Source organism: Dama dama, chromosome 12 (genome assembly GCF_033118175.1).
Source record: "Dama dama isolate Ldn47 chromosome 12, ASM3311817v1, whole genome shotgun sequence".
NCBI lineage: Eukaryota > Metazoa > Chordata > Mammalia > Artiodactyla > Cervidae > Dama > Dama dama.
The window spans coordinates 97,759,098-97,775,414 of NC_083692.1; the positions used below are offsets into that span (position 1 = coordinate 97,759,098).

The 16,317-nt window shown below is 36.5% G+C and overlaps 1 protein-coding gene across 1 annotated transcript in view; it reads right to left on the reverse strand.

Annotated features, from left to right (window-relative positions):
• The window catches only part of KCNN2 (potassium calcium-activated channel subfamily N member 2), a 482,890-nt gene that overhangs the window by 311,335 nt on the left and 155,238 nt on the right, over window positions 1-16,317 (reverse strand). Inside the window, exon 2 of the mRNA XM_061158525.1 lies at window positions 12,506-12,591. The gene's annotated coding sequence lies outside the window, so the exon portion shown is untranslated. The remainder of the gene's footprint in view (window positions 1-12,505; window positions 12,592-16,317) is intronic.

A 16,317-nucleotide genomic window follows, 5' to 3' on the forward strand; every position in this document is an offset into this window, starting at 1 on the left:
GAATCCTACTCTAGTGTTTAAATTTCAGTTCAGTTCACTCACTCAGTCATGTCCAACTCTTTGTGAGCCCGTGGAGTATTTAAATTTACCTTTCACAATTCTACTTGTAAATACATTTAAAGGACAAAATTAATTTCCAACTCATCTCAAAACAAATGCAATCCTTGCTGTTGTTTTTCAGTTTCTCAGTTCTATCTGATTTTTTTTTGTGACTCCAAGGACGGCAGCATGCCAGGCTTCCCTGTCCTTCACTATCTCCCAGAGCTTGCTCAAACTCATGCGCATTGAGTCAGTGATGCCATCCAACCATCTCATCCTTGATTGCCCCTTTTCATTTTGCTCTCAATCTTTCCCAGCATCAGGGTTTTTTCCAATGAGTCAGTCTTCGCATCAGGTGGTCAAAGTACTGGAGTTTTAGATTCATCATCAGTCCTTCCAATGAATATTCAAAGTTGATTTTCTTTAGGATTGACTGGCTTGATCTCCTTGCTGTCCAAGGGACTCTCAAGAGTCTTCTCCGGCATCACAATTCAAAAGCATCAATTCTTTGGCAATCAGCCTTCTTTATGGTCCAACCCTCACATCACAATCTCTTAGTTTTAGTCAAACTGTTGTAACTTCTATTGTGTTTGAGACATTTTTCACTTTTAAGTCTGTTACAACAATTTGGTATATCTATCTAAAATACCTGGCATTCAATGCAAACAAAAAGAAAAAATTTTGTGAGGTGTTCTCCATTTGTGAGGATGTACTCTGTGCAGGTTCAAGTTCGTTCTTTGGACTCAAGCCTCTGTCAGCCTCTACTCTTCGCCTTTGTCTCTGGTTTTAAAATGGGGACTTATTTCTCTGTCTTATCTTCCACAGACTTCTGAATGTTTTCAAAGATCCAGTTGCTTTCATTTTTCTCAGTAGCACCACAATAATAATTCTTTTTTTCCAGTAAGTAAACTTAAACAAGGTTATCTTTGCTTTGTTTAAAAAAAAAAAGAAACAAAACTGTGTGTGTGTAGTATGTGTATGTGTACACAGAGAGATTCAACCGTTGCTTCCATTTCTTCAACTACTACATCAAAGAACCACAAATAGAATTTCTAAGGAAAAGCCTTTTATAAATTTATAACATTTGAAAGAGTTTCAGGGATCCGCATATGAAACACATGAGTACACAAAGTAATTAACATAAAGATAAAAAGAAAGCCTTTCAGGAAAAAGGAGGAGGTAACTATGCCAGTGAGAGTGTAATTGCTGTGTTTGAATACAACTTAAGTTCAGCGGAAAGTTCCTAACCAATAAAGGCAAAAAAGGAAATGCAAAAAGTGATGGCAGAAATCTTATTAGATGGGAGAAGAAAACAAGCTAATAGTTTATATTTCCCAGGAATCAAAATTCTAAGAAGAAATCATTATTGCATGAATCGTTGTGAAAAAGAACACTGAGTGATATAAAAGAAAATAGCTTTATCTGAAGTACTGAAAAGGGATCAGTGATTTTTTTTAACTTCTAGGCAATCATGTATTTTTGAAGATTTACCTTTTCTATTATTTAGTGAAACTAGTTAAATTATCATGGTAATAATTGAAATAATTAAAGAAATCAATTTCTCCTTGAGATATTTTAATTGCTATCTTCAGGAATTTATTCTAATGTTTTTTTAAAATATTAGGGGCCTTAGGCAGTACATTATGAAATATTTATTATGATTTAAGCTATAATGACTTACTGCTGCTGTTGTCTTTTACTTTTGAAAGTAAAAAAGTCATAATACTTGTAAAGAGAAAATAAAAGCGACAGATTTTATATGTCAAAAAAGAAAGCCACTATATAAAGCTTAAATTATATAAGCCCCAACGTTACTTTTTTCTTGTATATAATTGACAACGTTTTAAAATTTCTGAGCCCCAAATTAAGTAATGAAGAAGAGACAGTATGAAACTCATGAAAATACATTTTTCAAGTAAGTAGCTGAGAAGAAAGCTCATTTTACATATCAGAAATGGAGTGACAAAGTAAATTATCAAAATTTAAATTTCAGACATTATACTGCTATTTGATCTATGTTTTGTAAAAAGAAACTATTCCACCTAAGAAGCAGAATACACCACCATGATTTTATTTTGAAGACTCAGATAGACAGTTAAAGGTTATACATTTTAAGCTGCTTTTTAAATGAATTTGGTTGACATTTAAAAAATTTGAAATACAGTCACTAAATTTAGTTTTATTGTTCTGTTTTGGTAAATGCAATATTCAAAGTTATTTCTTGTACTCCATATGCTAAAAAAGTTTATATAAATAGATTTTGTTTATTTCACCTAAGAGATTCAAAAGTAATTCATAAGTTCTTCAATTTATCTTGACTTACATTGAGAGGAGTCTCTATGTTTAATAATTTTTTAATGAAGTAGAATTTGATCTCAGATTCATTAAACAAACATCTCAAGACTGGGATTCTTTTGTTCCAGCATAGTGCATACCTGAGCTTTAAACCTCTTAATCACTTAAATGAAAATTTATCTCCTTGTTTTTCGTCCTTCCCCAAATTACAAACATCTATCAATGAACATTCTAAGTCTTGGGACTTTTTTTGTTATAATCACAGTCATAAGTGTCTGTCACAGAGCAAGCACTCATTGTTTACTGAGCAAATGAATGAATCACCAAATACCCATCTGCTATGTTCCAAGAACCATGCTTCATATATGGCCGCTTGCAAACCTCACACACACATGTTTTCTTGTATATGTACAAGGTTTCACTGCAACCTTGAAAGTTAGGAATTATAATCCTCATTTACAAAAAGGAAAGAGCTATGTGGAGGTTAATTCAAAATGAATATCATACAAATGCCCAACAAACACATGAAATGATGCTCAATATGGCTCATGACTAGAGAAATACAAATCAAAACTACAATGAGGTACACCTCACAATGGTCAGAATGGCCATCACCAAAAATCTACAAATAATAAATGCTGGAGAAGATATGGAGAAAAGGGAACCCTCTTGCACTGTTGATGGGAATGTAAATTGATACAGCCATTATGGAGAACAGTATGATGATTCTTTAAGAAACTAGGACTAAAACTAACATATAATACAGCAATCCCACTACTGGGCATATCCCCTGAGAAAACCATAATTCAAAAAGACACACGTACCCCAACATTCACTGCAGCACTGTTTACAATTGCCAGGGTATGGAAATATCCTAGATGTCCACTGACAGATGAATGGATAAAGAAGCTGTGGTACATATTACACTGGAATATCACTCAGCCGTAAAAAGGAACAAAAGTGGGTCATTTGTAGTGATGTAGATGAACCTAGAGCCTATCATATGGGGTAAAATAAGTCAGGAAAGGAAAACAAATATTTTATATTAACCATGTATCGGGGATCTAGAAAAATGGTACTGATGAACGTATTTGCAGGGCAGGAACAGAGATGCAGACATAGAGAAGAGACTTAGGGACACAGCGGGGTAAGGACAAGGTGGAGCGAATTGAGAGCATAGCTCTGACATATGCACGCTACCATGCATAAAGTAGATAGCTAGTGGGGACCTGCTGTATAGGACAGGGAATTCAGCCTGGGGCTCTGGGATGATGCAGAGGGCTAGGATGCGGGTGGGGAGTGGGTGGGGGGCTCAAGAGGAAGGGGACACATGTATATGGACTGTGGATACACATTGCTGTACCGTAGAAAAACTAACACAGCATTGCAAATCAGTCCTTCTCCAATTAAAAAAAAATAAAAAGAGTATCATACAACTAAGAATGAAAGCCCTCTTTATTTTTTGGTTTCAAATTTGAACATTCTTCTACTAAGCCTGTTAGAGTATCAAGGTACATATGGTAATACTGTCATTAAAATAAGAATTCTGTTAAGTTCCAGGTACAGTGATCAGAGTTCTGGAGAACAGAAAGATAAACGGACATGGCCTCTGTTCTCAGGAGTCTATGATCCACTGAGAAGACAGCTGTGTGAACAACAAAGGATGCTGTTATGATCAAAGCAAGATGGAGTGAGTGTGGACTGTAGTTCAGGCCACTGCAGAGGCAGGAGCAAAGACAAAGTCACTTCCAAGGGAAGGAACTCAAAGGATCCTTCATGAATCAAAAAGCAGTGGAACTAAGTCTTAAAGAGTAAGTGTAATTTGACAGGTAACAATATCTTCAGTAGAGGGAAGAGCAGGAACAAAAGTGAGGAAGTAGCAAGACACCGTGTGTTTAAAACTTACACTTGCATTCATTCGTCAATAACTTCTTGACTGCTATAAACACTGGACATACAGCAAGTTAGACAAAGTCCCTGTCCAAAATGACTTATATTCTCAAGGTAAACAGAGTAAAATATCAGATAAACCAATTTGTGAATGAAACTTTTCAGAGTAATAAGATTTTGAGTGAATTTAAAGTGTTTTGGACTGAGTGGTCAGGAAAAGTTTAAAGTCAAAGAAATTTAATAGCATCTGCTAAAATTAGATTCTCACATTTGACCCTACACAAGAATAGTTGGTGAAGAATATTTATTATTAACAACAGCAACAAGAGCAAAACAGACATAATCTTAAGAAGTACCAACCACTATGAAACATTATACAGCTATTTTAAAGAACAAATTAGAGCTCTCTTTTCATGGGTCTCAAGGGATAACCACGAAACACTGCTCGAATAAAGACTAAATTTAAAAATATGATCAGACTGAGGAAAAAGTCATTTGATTATATCAAGTGTTGTGAAGGTACAGAAATAAGTACTTTTAAGTACTGTTGACACAGTATAAACTATCAAATTTTACTAGAGAGAATTTGACAGTGGTGCTGCAGTTCATGGGGTCACAAGGATTTAGATATCACTTAGCTACTGCACAACAATCAACATTAAGAATGCTCATATAATTTGATCAAACATTTTTTTTTAATGAAACACTCTAAAATATTCTTCTATACTCTGAGTTTTAAGAGCATTTAATCTATGGTTTCCATTATGTTAAAACATACTTTTCAAAAAGTTTAATGTATTAAATGTATATTTACCTACTGAACAGAGCAGGACTTTTTTCTTCCTCCTATCTAGTTATCCCCACTCAACTCTCCCCCAGCTACTGACCAACTAACTCTTCTGTTGAGATCTTTGGGAATTTTAGTCCCAGGCTGTTGTTTTTTCAATGAAGCCTCATTACATAAACTTTGCTACGAGCTTTCCTGGTTCATTTGTTCCCCAGTCTATGTCCTCTTTCAATTCATTTTTGTTTTGCTAGAGCACAAGCTTACTTACTTCACCTCAGAGGATCTATAGATTAGTATGTTCCTGAGTCTTTGCATACTTGTAAATGTCTTATTTTATACTCACACTTAAATGTTAATGTGGCTGGCTATAAGATTTTATTTTCAGAATCAATTTCCCTCAGAATTTGAAATTTTGCCCCACTTGGTATTTCTCATTACATATAATGCAAATCTAATTCACATTTTTTTCTTTGTAGACCCTTGAATCTTTTTTTTCTTTAATCTTGGTGTTTTCAAAATCTACCATTTTACATTTAGATTCATTTATTCATTTGATAAATCTTTGTTGAGCACCTACTATGTGCCAAGCACTTGTTTAGTCTTCTAGGGATGTGACTGTGAACAGAACAGGCAAATTATGTGTCTTTTATTATTTAATCCACTGTAGCTTGGTGGGCCCTTTTAAATTAGTATAGTAGTACACATTGAAAATGCTTTATAAATAATTTATTTGGTTGTTTCTTCCATTCCACTTCTCTTATTTTTTAAATTTTTATTTTCTTTGACCACACGGCATGTGGGATCTCAGTTCCCTGACCAGGGAATGAACCTATGCCCCCTGCATTGGAAGCACCTAGTCTTAATCACTGGACCACCAAGGATGTCCCTGTATTCTCTTATTTGTATGCTTGAAATGTTTGGAAGACAAAATATTATGCATTTGGACCCATTTTCCATATAACAACTTTTTGTCATTTTTAATCTGTTTTTCCTCCATGGAGAAAAACCTTGACTTGTTAATTTGTTCTTTAGCTGTGTCTATTCTGCCTTTAAACTAACTAATCTTTAAATTTCTACCAAGGTATTTATATTGGCATAGATATTATTATTGATTCATGTTGCTGTGTTATGTCTTTTTTTATTGAAGTATAATTGATTTACAATGCTGCATTACACAGTTTCAGGTGTATAGTGAAGTGATTCTTTATGACATATAGGTAATATATATATATGATATATATGTTATATATAATGAACATGTTCTTTTTCAGATTATATTCTATTAGAGGTTACTGTAAGGTATTGAATATAGCCCCCCGTGCTGCACAGCAGGTCCTCATTGTTTATCTATTTTCTATATAGTAGGGTGTATATGTTAATCCCAAACTCCTAATTTATTCCTTCTTGCCTTTTCACCTTTCATAACCATAAATTTGTTTTCTAAGTCTGTGAATCTATTTGTTTTGTAAATGAGTTCATTTATATCACATTTTTTGGATTCCACATAAAAGTGATATCATATGATATCTGTTTTTCTTGGTCTGACTTAAAATAATTAGTATTATAATCTCTAGATCCATCCATGTTGCTATATATGCATTATTTCATTCTTTTTGTGGCTGAGTAATATTCCACTGTGTGTGTGTGTGTATACTACATCTTCTTTATTCGTTCAGCTGCTGATGGGCACTTAGGTTGCTTTCATGTCTTGGCTACTGTAAATGATCTTGCTATGAACATTGGGCCAAAACTACTAGAACTAATATATGAATTCAGTAAGTAGCAGAATATAAACTTACCATACAGAAATCTTCTGCATTTCTTTACTGTGATAAAATGCAACAGATTTCAATGAAATATCAGAAAGAAAAGGTTAAAAAAAAAAAAAAAACTTATAAAATCACATCAAAAAAATAAAATACCTAGGAAAAAACCTTACCAAAGAGGTGAAAGACTTATATACTGGGAACTATTAAACACTGATAAATAATTTTGAAGATGATTCAAAGAAATGGAACAATATCTCATGCTCTTGGACTGGAAGAATTAATATGGTTAAAATGGCCACACTACCAAAGCAATCCACAGATTTAATACAATCATTATCAAAATATCCATGACATTTATCATAGAACTAGAACAAATTATCCTAAAATTTATATGGAACCACAAAAGACCCAGAATTGGTAAAGCACTCCTGAGGGAAAAGAACAAAGCTGGAAGCATAACCATTCCAGACTTCAGACAACACTACAAAGCTACAGTAATCAAAACAACATGGTATTGGCCCAAAAGCAGACATATAAATCAATGGAACAGAACAGATAGCCCAGAAATAAACCCATATATCTACATTCAGTTAGTCTGTGATAAAGGAGACAAACCTATACAATGGAGAAAAGACATTCTCTTCAACAAGTGGTGTTCGGAAAGCTGGACAACTACATGTAAATCAGTGAAACTGGAAAACTCCCTCACACCATACACAAAAATAAACTCCAAATGATTTAAATATCTAAATGTAAGACATGAAACCATAAAATTCCAAGAAGAGAACATAGGCAAAACATTTTTGGACATATCACAGCAAAATCTTCTTAGATTTGTCTCCCAAGATAAAAAATGAACAAGTGGGACCTAATCAAACTTAAAAGCTTTCACACATCAAAGGAAACCATCAACAAAATGAAAAGATGACCTATGGAATGGGAGAAAATATTTGCAAAAGATGCAACTGACAAGGGGTCAATATCTAAAATAAACAAACAGCTCATACAACTCAATATCAAAAAAGCAAACAACTCAATCAAAAAATGGCAAGATCTGTATAGACATGTCTACAAAGAAGATAGATGGTGAACAGGCACATGAAAAGATACTCAACACTGCTCATTATCAGAGAAGTGTAAGTCAAAAGCACCATGAGGTATCACCTAACACTGCTCAGAATGGTTATCATCCAAAAGTCTACAAATGATAAATGCTGGCGAGGGGTGTAGAGAAAAGGGAACCCTCCTATATCGTTGGTGGGAATGTAAATTAGTACAGCCACTATGGAAACAGTTAAGAGGGTTCCTTAAATTGAGGGGAAAAAAACTAAATATAGAGTTACCATATGATCTTATAATCCCATATTTCTTTAGAATAGAAGAAAATTCTACTTTTTGTAATGATACATGCACCTCAGTGTTAACTTGTTCTTTAGCTGTGTCTATTCAGCCTTCAAGATAACTAATGAGATCTTAAGATTTCTACCAAAATACTTACATTGGTATAAATACTATTGCTGATTCATGTTGCTCTGTATAAATTAAATTCATCTGCTTTCTTTTTTCCCCATATGCATTATCCTGAATTACAGTTTTATAAAACAATTAGGATTATTTTAAAATTATCAATGATTTATAATTACCAAGGCATTTGTTTTTCTTCTGATAACGGCCTTTAAAAAAACAGATGTTATATCATCTCTTCAATATCAATTATAGTTCCTTTATTATTTTTTTGGTCTACTCAAATAACTAAATTTTCAGGTGTAAAGCAGTCATCTTCTTTGTGAATTTGGTGACTCTCTTTCATAGTGACAGACCTTCTCATGCAATTCTTTACTGTCTATTCATCTTTGTATTTCAGAGTCACTGTTTGACCTATTCCTTTCTTGGATAGTTACCTTGCCTGTTTGTAGGAAAAGAACAGGGCATGTTTTGTAGGTGACTTTGTAGCTATTCTTCTACTCTCTGACTCGATGCCCCTTCCAGGGGTCATTAACCGTATGAGGGACTTCTTCTGTGGCCCACAGCCTACATGGATCCCTTTATGTTGACAGCAAACTGCTATTGTCCCTGCCAGCCCCTTTGCAGATAAAGCAGGGTGGGAGGGGGTGCTGACTGGTTTTCTTCCTCAGAAAGAAATTACCCCATTATTCATCCCAATATTCCAGAAGCCTGATCTGCTTCTCATATTCACTGACTTTTAGGTTCCAGCTCCCTGGGAACCACTCCCACATTTGCAATGACATTCTCCAGCTTTCTTTTGGGATGTGTCTTTTCATCAGCATTCTTTTTTCCCCCTCTTTCTTTCTGTCATGAATTATTATTATTTTATAACATAATTAAGATTTTAAAAAATACCACTTCAGCTATTTTAAGAAATTTGGGAAAGCACATGCATATGTTGAGCCAACCATCTTTATCCAACTAATTTCTTTTCAGACTCCATTTAGTTAATTGAGCAAGAAAAATATTTTCTGAAAAAAACAATGATTACTTTTACCTAAAATACAAAGGTCAATGTCAGGAAGCATTTAACAAGAGGCTTTCTGTGTGCTGTTTTGGATCTGTCAGGAACCCTCTGGCCCTTATTAATTCCTGAATATTCAGGAATTAAGAGGAGAGGCACGCCTTTCCTGGGACTGAGGAATCCAGGCATTTCTCATTACGATGATAAGTACCCTCTTCCTTTTTATGAGCCATGTGGTAAAAGGTGATTGTTTCCAACTCTCTCTTTAACAGGGATCGCGTTACAGTATATATGCCCACGCCATGTTGATTAAAAACACCTTTGCTCCATCAGAGCTTGGGTCCCCGTGTCTTTCTTTCTTTCTACTCTTTCTTTCTCTCTCTCTGTCTCTCTATTTCTGGCTAATTCCTTGGAGCTCAGAGGCCTGCTGAGCTCACTTTCTTGCCCGGGCTTCTAAGACCCTCTTGAGAAGGCATACTGTGCCTTCACCCACTCGAGAGGGCGCCTGGTGCCTACGTGCAGCAGCACAAGCCCTAAGAACAGGGCTATTCACTTTCCGGGTAAACCAGGGGATATCAGCCTCTTTCTCTCTCTTACTTTCTTATGGTCGACTCCGGACCACCAGGTTCCAGTCCACTAAAGGACCAACAGGTCAAAAGTATTATTTTTCATGAAATAATCATATAGATGGTGAGCAAGACAGGTCAGTTTTATTTTATTTTGTTTTCTCCTGTTGCTCATTATTAAACTGTCATCATCTAGCTTCAGGTCCACTCTTGTATTCTTCACTTTTTGTGATTCTAGGAGGAGCGGGGAGGTGGTGCAAACCATTTCTCTTTGGCTAGTGGGATCAGTGTTAGGCTCTGACAATAGGGGGCTCTAGAGAGAGAGTAGACAGAAGGATAGAGGAAGGACACCGTATTTCTAGGTTATTTCCTATTCCTGTTTTGATTCCTTTTACTCTCATTGCCACCCAACAAAGAGGCACCTTTGGCTGGTTATTCCAGTAGTATAGCTGATTCCAGTAGCACTTTTCCCAGCACTGGCAGGACCCACATCACTGGTTTCTCGCTGGTCCCAGATTCAGCCAGCTGGTACCCCCTCCATAATAGCTGGACTCCCACACTTATGCAGCACCTTGGTGGCTTTCCCGAGGCTCTAACACAGCCCAGCCCCACCCTCTCAGAAGTCTGAGCCCAAGCTCTGTCTGTCCCTCAGCCAAAATTCTAATTTTTGATAATTCTAATCTGTTCCCTTAACTTTCTCAGTTTTAGGGACAGTCTGAAATCTTAGTGTTCCTTTTGTCAGATGTCCAATTCCTGGATGATCATGATTTATATTAAATTCTCCTGTTAAAATTACTTCTATCACCTAAGTAGACTCTGAATAATATACTGTTTTCAAATGCTCAGTGAGCCTTCTGTCTTACTGTTAAAATAACCACTGATTTCATTACATGTGAAAAATATTGTATACTATGTACTTAACTGAAACACTGAAAAATGCAGTTAAAGGAAAATGGACACGGTTCCCTCTCTAATTTCAAAGATATGAGTTTGAAAGGTAAACAAAAGCATTGCCATAAAATTTTTCTCTAAAGTTTTTCTGAAGCCCCAAAGCATCAAACTCTTTACTACTTGTCTTTGGAAATCTTTTCATCACAGTAAATAGAAGTTACTTTTCTATCCTAAACTAGGAAAATGTTCATGTCAAATGGATGCTATCAATTGAAATATAATTGTTTTTATATTTCAACTCTTGATCTACATTATAAATTTTCTTTTAAATAGGTAGCAAAAAGAGAGCAAAAACTGATTAGATATTTAACAGGTTAATGTTCAATGGATATGAACTTGGGCAAACTCGAGGAGATAGCGAGGGACAGGGAGGCCTGGCAGGTTGCAGTCTATGGGGTCGCAAAGAGTCAGACACAGCATAGCAACTGAACAACAACAGGTTTCTGTTTTATTTTTGTAAAAAATCAATGGATGCTAACTAGCGATTAGTAGTCAGAAAGATGGTAGGTGTGAAAACAGAAAAGACTTCAACGTGGATGAGCCCTGGCTTTTATCCTGATGCTCAAACAGCAGCTCAATCTTGGCCAGTAGCCACATCACAAGTTTTAAGAATCAAAAACCCCAGATGATGAAACAACAACACAACATATACAACACCTGGACTTTTCCATAACTGACTTACCAAGAAGTACCACATGATATAGATTTGGGGACTAGAGCCACCTGCCTCATGAAAATCTGGCTTTTAACACTGTGTCACACATCCTTAGCAAACATGAGTATATGGACAAAGGCCCTTTCTAAGGTAATCATAAAATTAAGTAAGGGACCTTGACTATTAGTGCTGATACCTTAAATACACCCAACTACTGATTGGCAAGCTGCGTATGGAGCAAAAGTGTAAGGAAATGACCATCCCTCTGCCAAGATGATGATCTCACCACCAGGTTGGAGCTGCCAGGCCATTTCAGAGAATTCCCTAAAGAAATATGAGGACAGCACACAGCCTGGACAGAAAGTGCTTCTGGAATGATGGTGAGGACCTTGTCTGCCTTTTTTATGGAAAAATAACTGGGTGACATATCCTGAAAGAATACTTTAAGAATTTATCTTTAAAATACCTATCTTCTTTCCAATCAAGAACCAGATTTTCATTGTTGATGAGAAGAAAGTCAAAATTTTTTTAAACCTAAGATTTATTCAAGACCTAAAAGAGAACTCACAGAAAACTGTCTCCCCCAAAATTATTCTTTGCCAAAAGTTCTTGAAAATGTAGACTCTGTAACATGTTTTAATTATAGCTTCACTTTTATCACTGTCTTCTGAGAAAAACAAACCAAGGATATGAATCTCTGATCACTAATCTTACCATGGGCTGAAAAAGAGAATATATTATTCACTCAATAAATATATTGATCACCTTTTACATGAGAGGCACTTAGCTAAGCACTAGGTGAGCCTACCCAGGGGTATAAAGACAAATACTTTCTGATTTTCTTTCTCTTGTATTATTTAAATAGCAACTGTTTTCCTTTTCTTGGTGTAGTGGTAGTTAGCTAGCAGGAGAAACAGACATGTCATGGTCAATACAGAGCAAGTCACTATACTGAAAATAGTTGAAACACAGGCAGAGAGGAGGGTATAACTGAAGTAAACTCAGCTGACCTAAGTTTAACATTTTTTTTCCTCAATAAAATCACTGTGTTCCATTAGAACTAAATGTACATATTTCACTCACCGTTATTGCTTATATCCCACTCCATTCCTTAAATTCACTTATTCTTTTGCTGGACTCCATCCTTTTGTAGTTCTCTCAGCAAGAATCTGTAAGAGATAAATTCTATTAGATGTTGTCCTAAACTATTTATGGGCTTCCATGGTAGCTCAGATGGTAAAGACTCAGCCTTTATATGTAGGATACCCGGGTTTGATTCCTGGGTCAGGAAGATCCCCTGGAGAAGGAAATGGCAACCCACTCCAGTATTCCTGCCAGGGAAATCCCATGGACAGAGGAGCCTGGTGGGCTAAAGTTCATGGGGTCACAAAGAGTCAGACACAACTGAGAAACTAACACTAAAACTATTTCATCCTTACTTCTGAACGACAATTTTAGTGCCATACCGTGCCTTAGGATGTGATTCCTTTTCCCTCAGCATTTAAAGAGTTTTATTCCACTGACTTCAAGCATGCATTATCATACACATATGGAAAAAAAAAAAAAAAACTACTGCACAATTGCACTCATCTCACATGCTAGCAAAGTAATGCTCAAAATCCTCCAAGTCAGGCTTCAAAAGTAAGTGACTTGTACAATTCCGGATATTCAAGCTGGATATAGAAAAGGCAGAGGAACCAGAGGTCAAATTGCCAACATCTGTTGGATCATCGAAAAAGCAAGAGAGTCCCAAAAAAACGCTTATTTCTGCTTTATTGACTATGCCAAAGCCTTTGACTGTGTGGATCACAATAAACTGTGGAAAATTCTTTGAGAGATGGGAATACCAGACCACTTGACCTGCTCCTGAGAAATCCATATGCAGGTCAAGAAGCAACAGTTAGAACTGGACATGGAACAACAGACTGGTTCCAAATTTGGAAAGGAGTATGTCAAGGCTGCATATTGTCACCCTGCTTATTTAACTTATATGCAGAATACATCATGCAAAATGTGGGGCTGGATGAAGCACAAGCTGGAATCAAGGTTGCCGAAAGAAATATCAATAACCTCAGATATGCAGATGACACTACGCTTATGGCAGAAAGCAAAGAAGAACTAAAGAGCCTCTTGATGAAAGTGAAAGAGGAGAGTGAAAAGTTGGCTTAAAACTCAACATTCAGAAAACTAAGATCATGGCATCTGGTCCCATCACTTCATGGCAAATAGATGGGGAAACAATGGAAACAGTGACATTTTATTTTGGGGGGCTCCAAAATAACTGCAGTTGGTGACTGCAGCCATGAAGTTAAAAGATGCTTACTCTTTGGAAGAAAAGCTATGACCAATCTAGACAGCATATTAAGAAACAGAGACATTACTTTGCCAACAAAGGTCTGTCTGATAGTCAAGGCTATGGTTTTTCCAGTGGTCATGTATGGATGTGAGAGTTGAACTATAAAGAAAGCTGAGTGCTGAAGAATTGATGCTTTTAAACTGTGGTGTTGGAGAACAGGGTGTTTGAATAGGGTGTTCTTGCCCTGTACAAAGGAATACAGCTAGGGGAGCAACTGGAAGCAAAACCTAGGCCCATGGGCTCCTCAACCAATCATGAAATTAATGGACAGTATGGACAGAAGGAAGTGTTTTCTATTTCACCTAAAAGTGTCATACAGCGTGGTGGTGTCGCTATACTGTATTTAGGACTGACTGAATTTTTATTTACAATATTTACCACTTAGGTCACTATCTGAGGATCTAAGTCTTCGACTCAGAAGACACTGTCTCATTTCTTAAAATCTAGCCTCTTCCCAATGCCACATTTCTTATTTTTGGAACATATATTAGGTATATGTTAGAATTTCTCAATCTACTTTATGATTTAGGTCTTTAATTTCATTTTCACTTTCTTCTCAAACTTTCAGAGTTTTGTTCTGGCCTTAAACTGATTATCACTTTGATTATGTTCATCTATTAATTAAAACATGACAGTAATTTTCAATTCCAGATAATTTGTTCTGTTTTGTTTTCCCTATTCTTGAGTCACATCTGTCTGTAATTCATAATTACATTTTCTTATTTTATAAATATTACTTATTCCTCTATCAGGCCTCCCAGGTGGCACAAGTGGTAAAGAACCTGTCTGCCAATGCATGAGATGTAAGAGATACAGGTTCAATACCCAAATCTGGAAGATCTCCTGGAGAAGGGCATGGCCACCCACTCCCATATTCTTGCCTGGAGAATCCCATGGACAGGGATTGCACCGAGTCAGACACGACTGAAGCAACTTAGCATGCAAGCACACATGAATTCCTGTATCCCTTTTAAGATTTGAAAGATGCTTGTTTTAAAATCTGTTTTGGAAGATTGCCTTGATGTATGTGTTTCACTGCATGGCAGTTCAGCTGCTTACTGAGTTTACCACCCACCTTTCATGAAGTTTTGTTTTCCTCTTCTTGGGTAAGACTCCTCTCTCCTTTTGCTCATTGTCATAGTGATGGAGCATTTAAATACTACACCCAAGCACTGGAGTGGGTAGCCTTTCCCTTCTCAAGGGGATCCTCCCAACCCAGGGATCAAACCCAGGTCTCCCACATTGCAGGTGGAATCTTTGCCAACTGAGCCACAAGGGAAGCTCCATATACTTTAAGTATATATTTAAAATATTTTGTTCAATATTGTTAGATTGAGGAAGGTAGATAATACATCACTCAACAACACCATTTTAATCAGAATATAGATTTCTAATGTATTATTTGTTAGACCAGGAGGTACTCAAGAATATGTTATCTATTTGCAAAGTTAGCATTCGGAACTTTTTCTGAAAGACCAATGTTTCTAATTATACAGTTCAGAGATCAGCAAGCTGTGGCCTAATCCAAACTGCCACTTCATTTTTAAGGATCATCATTTGGCAATTGTTTTCACATTTTTGAGGAATTGTCCAAAAAAAAAAAAAATTTGTGCACTAAAGACCATATTTTACTCTTTACAGAAAATGTTTGCTGACCCTGATACAGTCTATCTTTGATGCCAACCCAATGATTTTGTTCCCCGATTGTTTTTTTAAAGACACAATTTAGAAGTTTAGGTTCACAGGAAAATTGAGTGGAAGGTACAGATATTGTCCATAGACTCCCCACCCCAACACAGGCATTGTCTCCCTCAATATCAACATACTCACTGGAGTGGTGGACAAATGTATAGTGATACACATTCATTGTCACAGGATTATACAGAGTAGTTTCACTTCCCTAAAAATCTTCTGTGCTCTACCTATTCATCCCTCTCTTCCCGCTGGGAACCATTGATCTTTTTACTTTCTCCATAGTTTTGCCTTTTCCAGAATGTCATATAGCTGGAATCCTACATTATGCAGCCTTTTCAGACTTGTTTATTTCACTTAGTAATATACTGTTAGGGTTCTTCCATTTCTTTTCATGGCTTGATAGTTCATTTATTTGTAGCACTGAATAATATTCTATTGTAAGAACCACAATTTGTTTATCCATTCACTTTGGAAGGACCTCTGCTGCTGCTGCTGCTAAGTTTCTTCAGTCGTGTCTGACTCTGTGCGACCCCATAGACGGCAGCCCACCAGGGTCCCCCGTCCCTGGGATTCTCCAGGCAAGAGTACTAGAGTGGGTTTCCATTTCCTTCTCCAATGCATGAAAGTGAAAAGTGAAAGTGAAGTCACCCAGTCGTGTCTGACTCTTAGCGACCCCATGGACTGCAGCCTACCAGGCTCCTCCGTCCATGGGATTTTCCAGGCAAGAGTACTGGAGTGGGTTGCCATTGCCTTCTCCAGAAGGACCTCTAGGTTGCTTCAAAGTTTCAGCAATTGTAAAACTTCTATGAACACCTGTGTGCAGGATTTTGTGTGGATGTGTTTT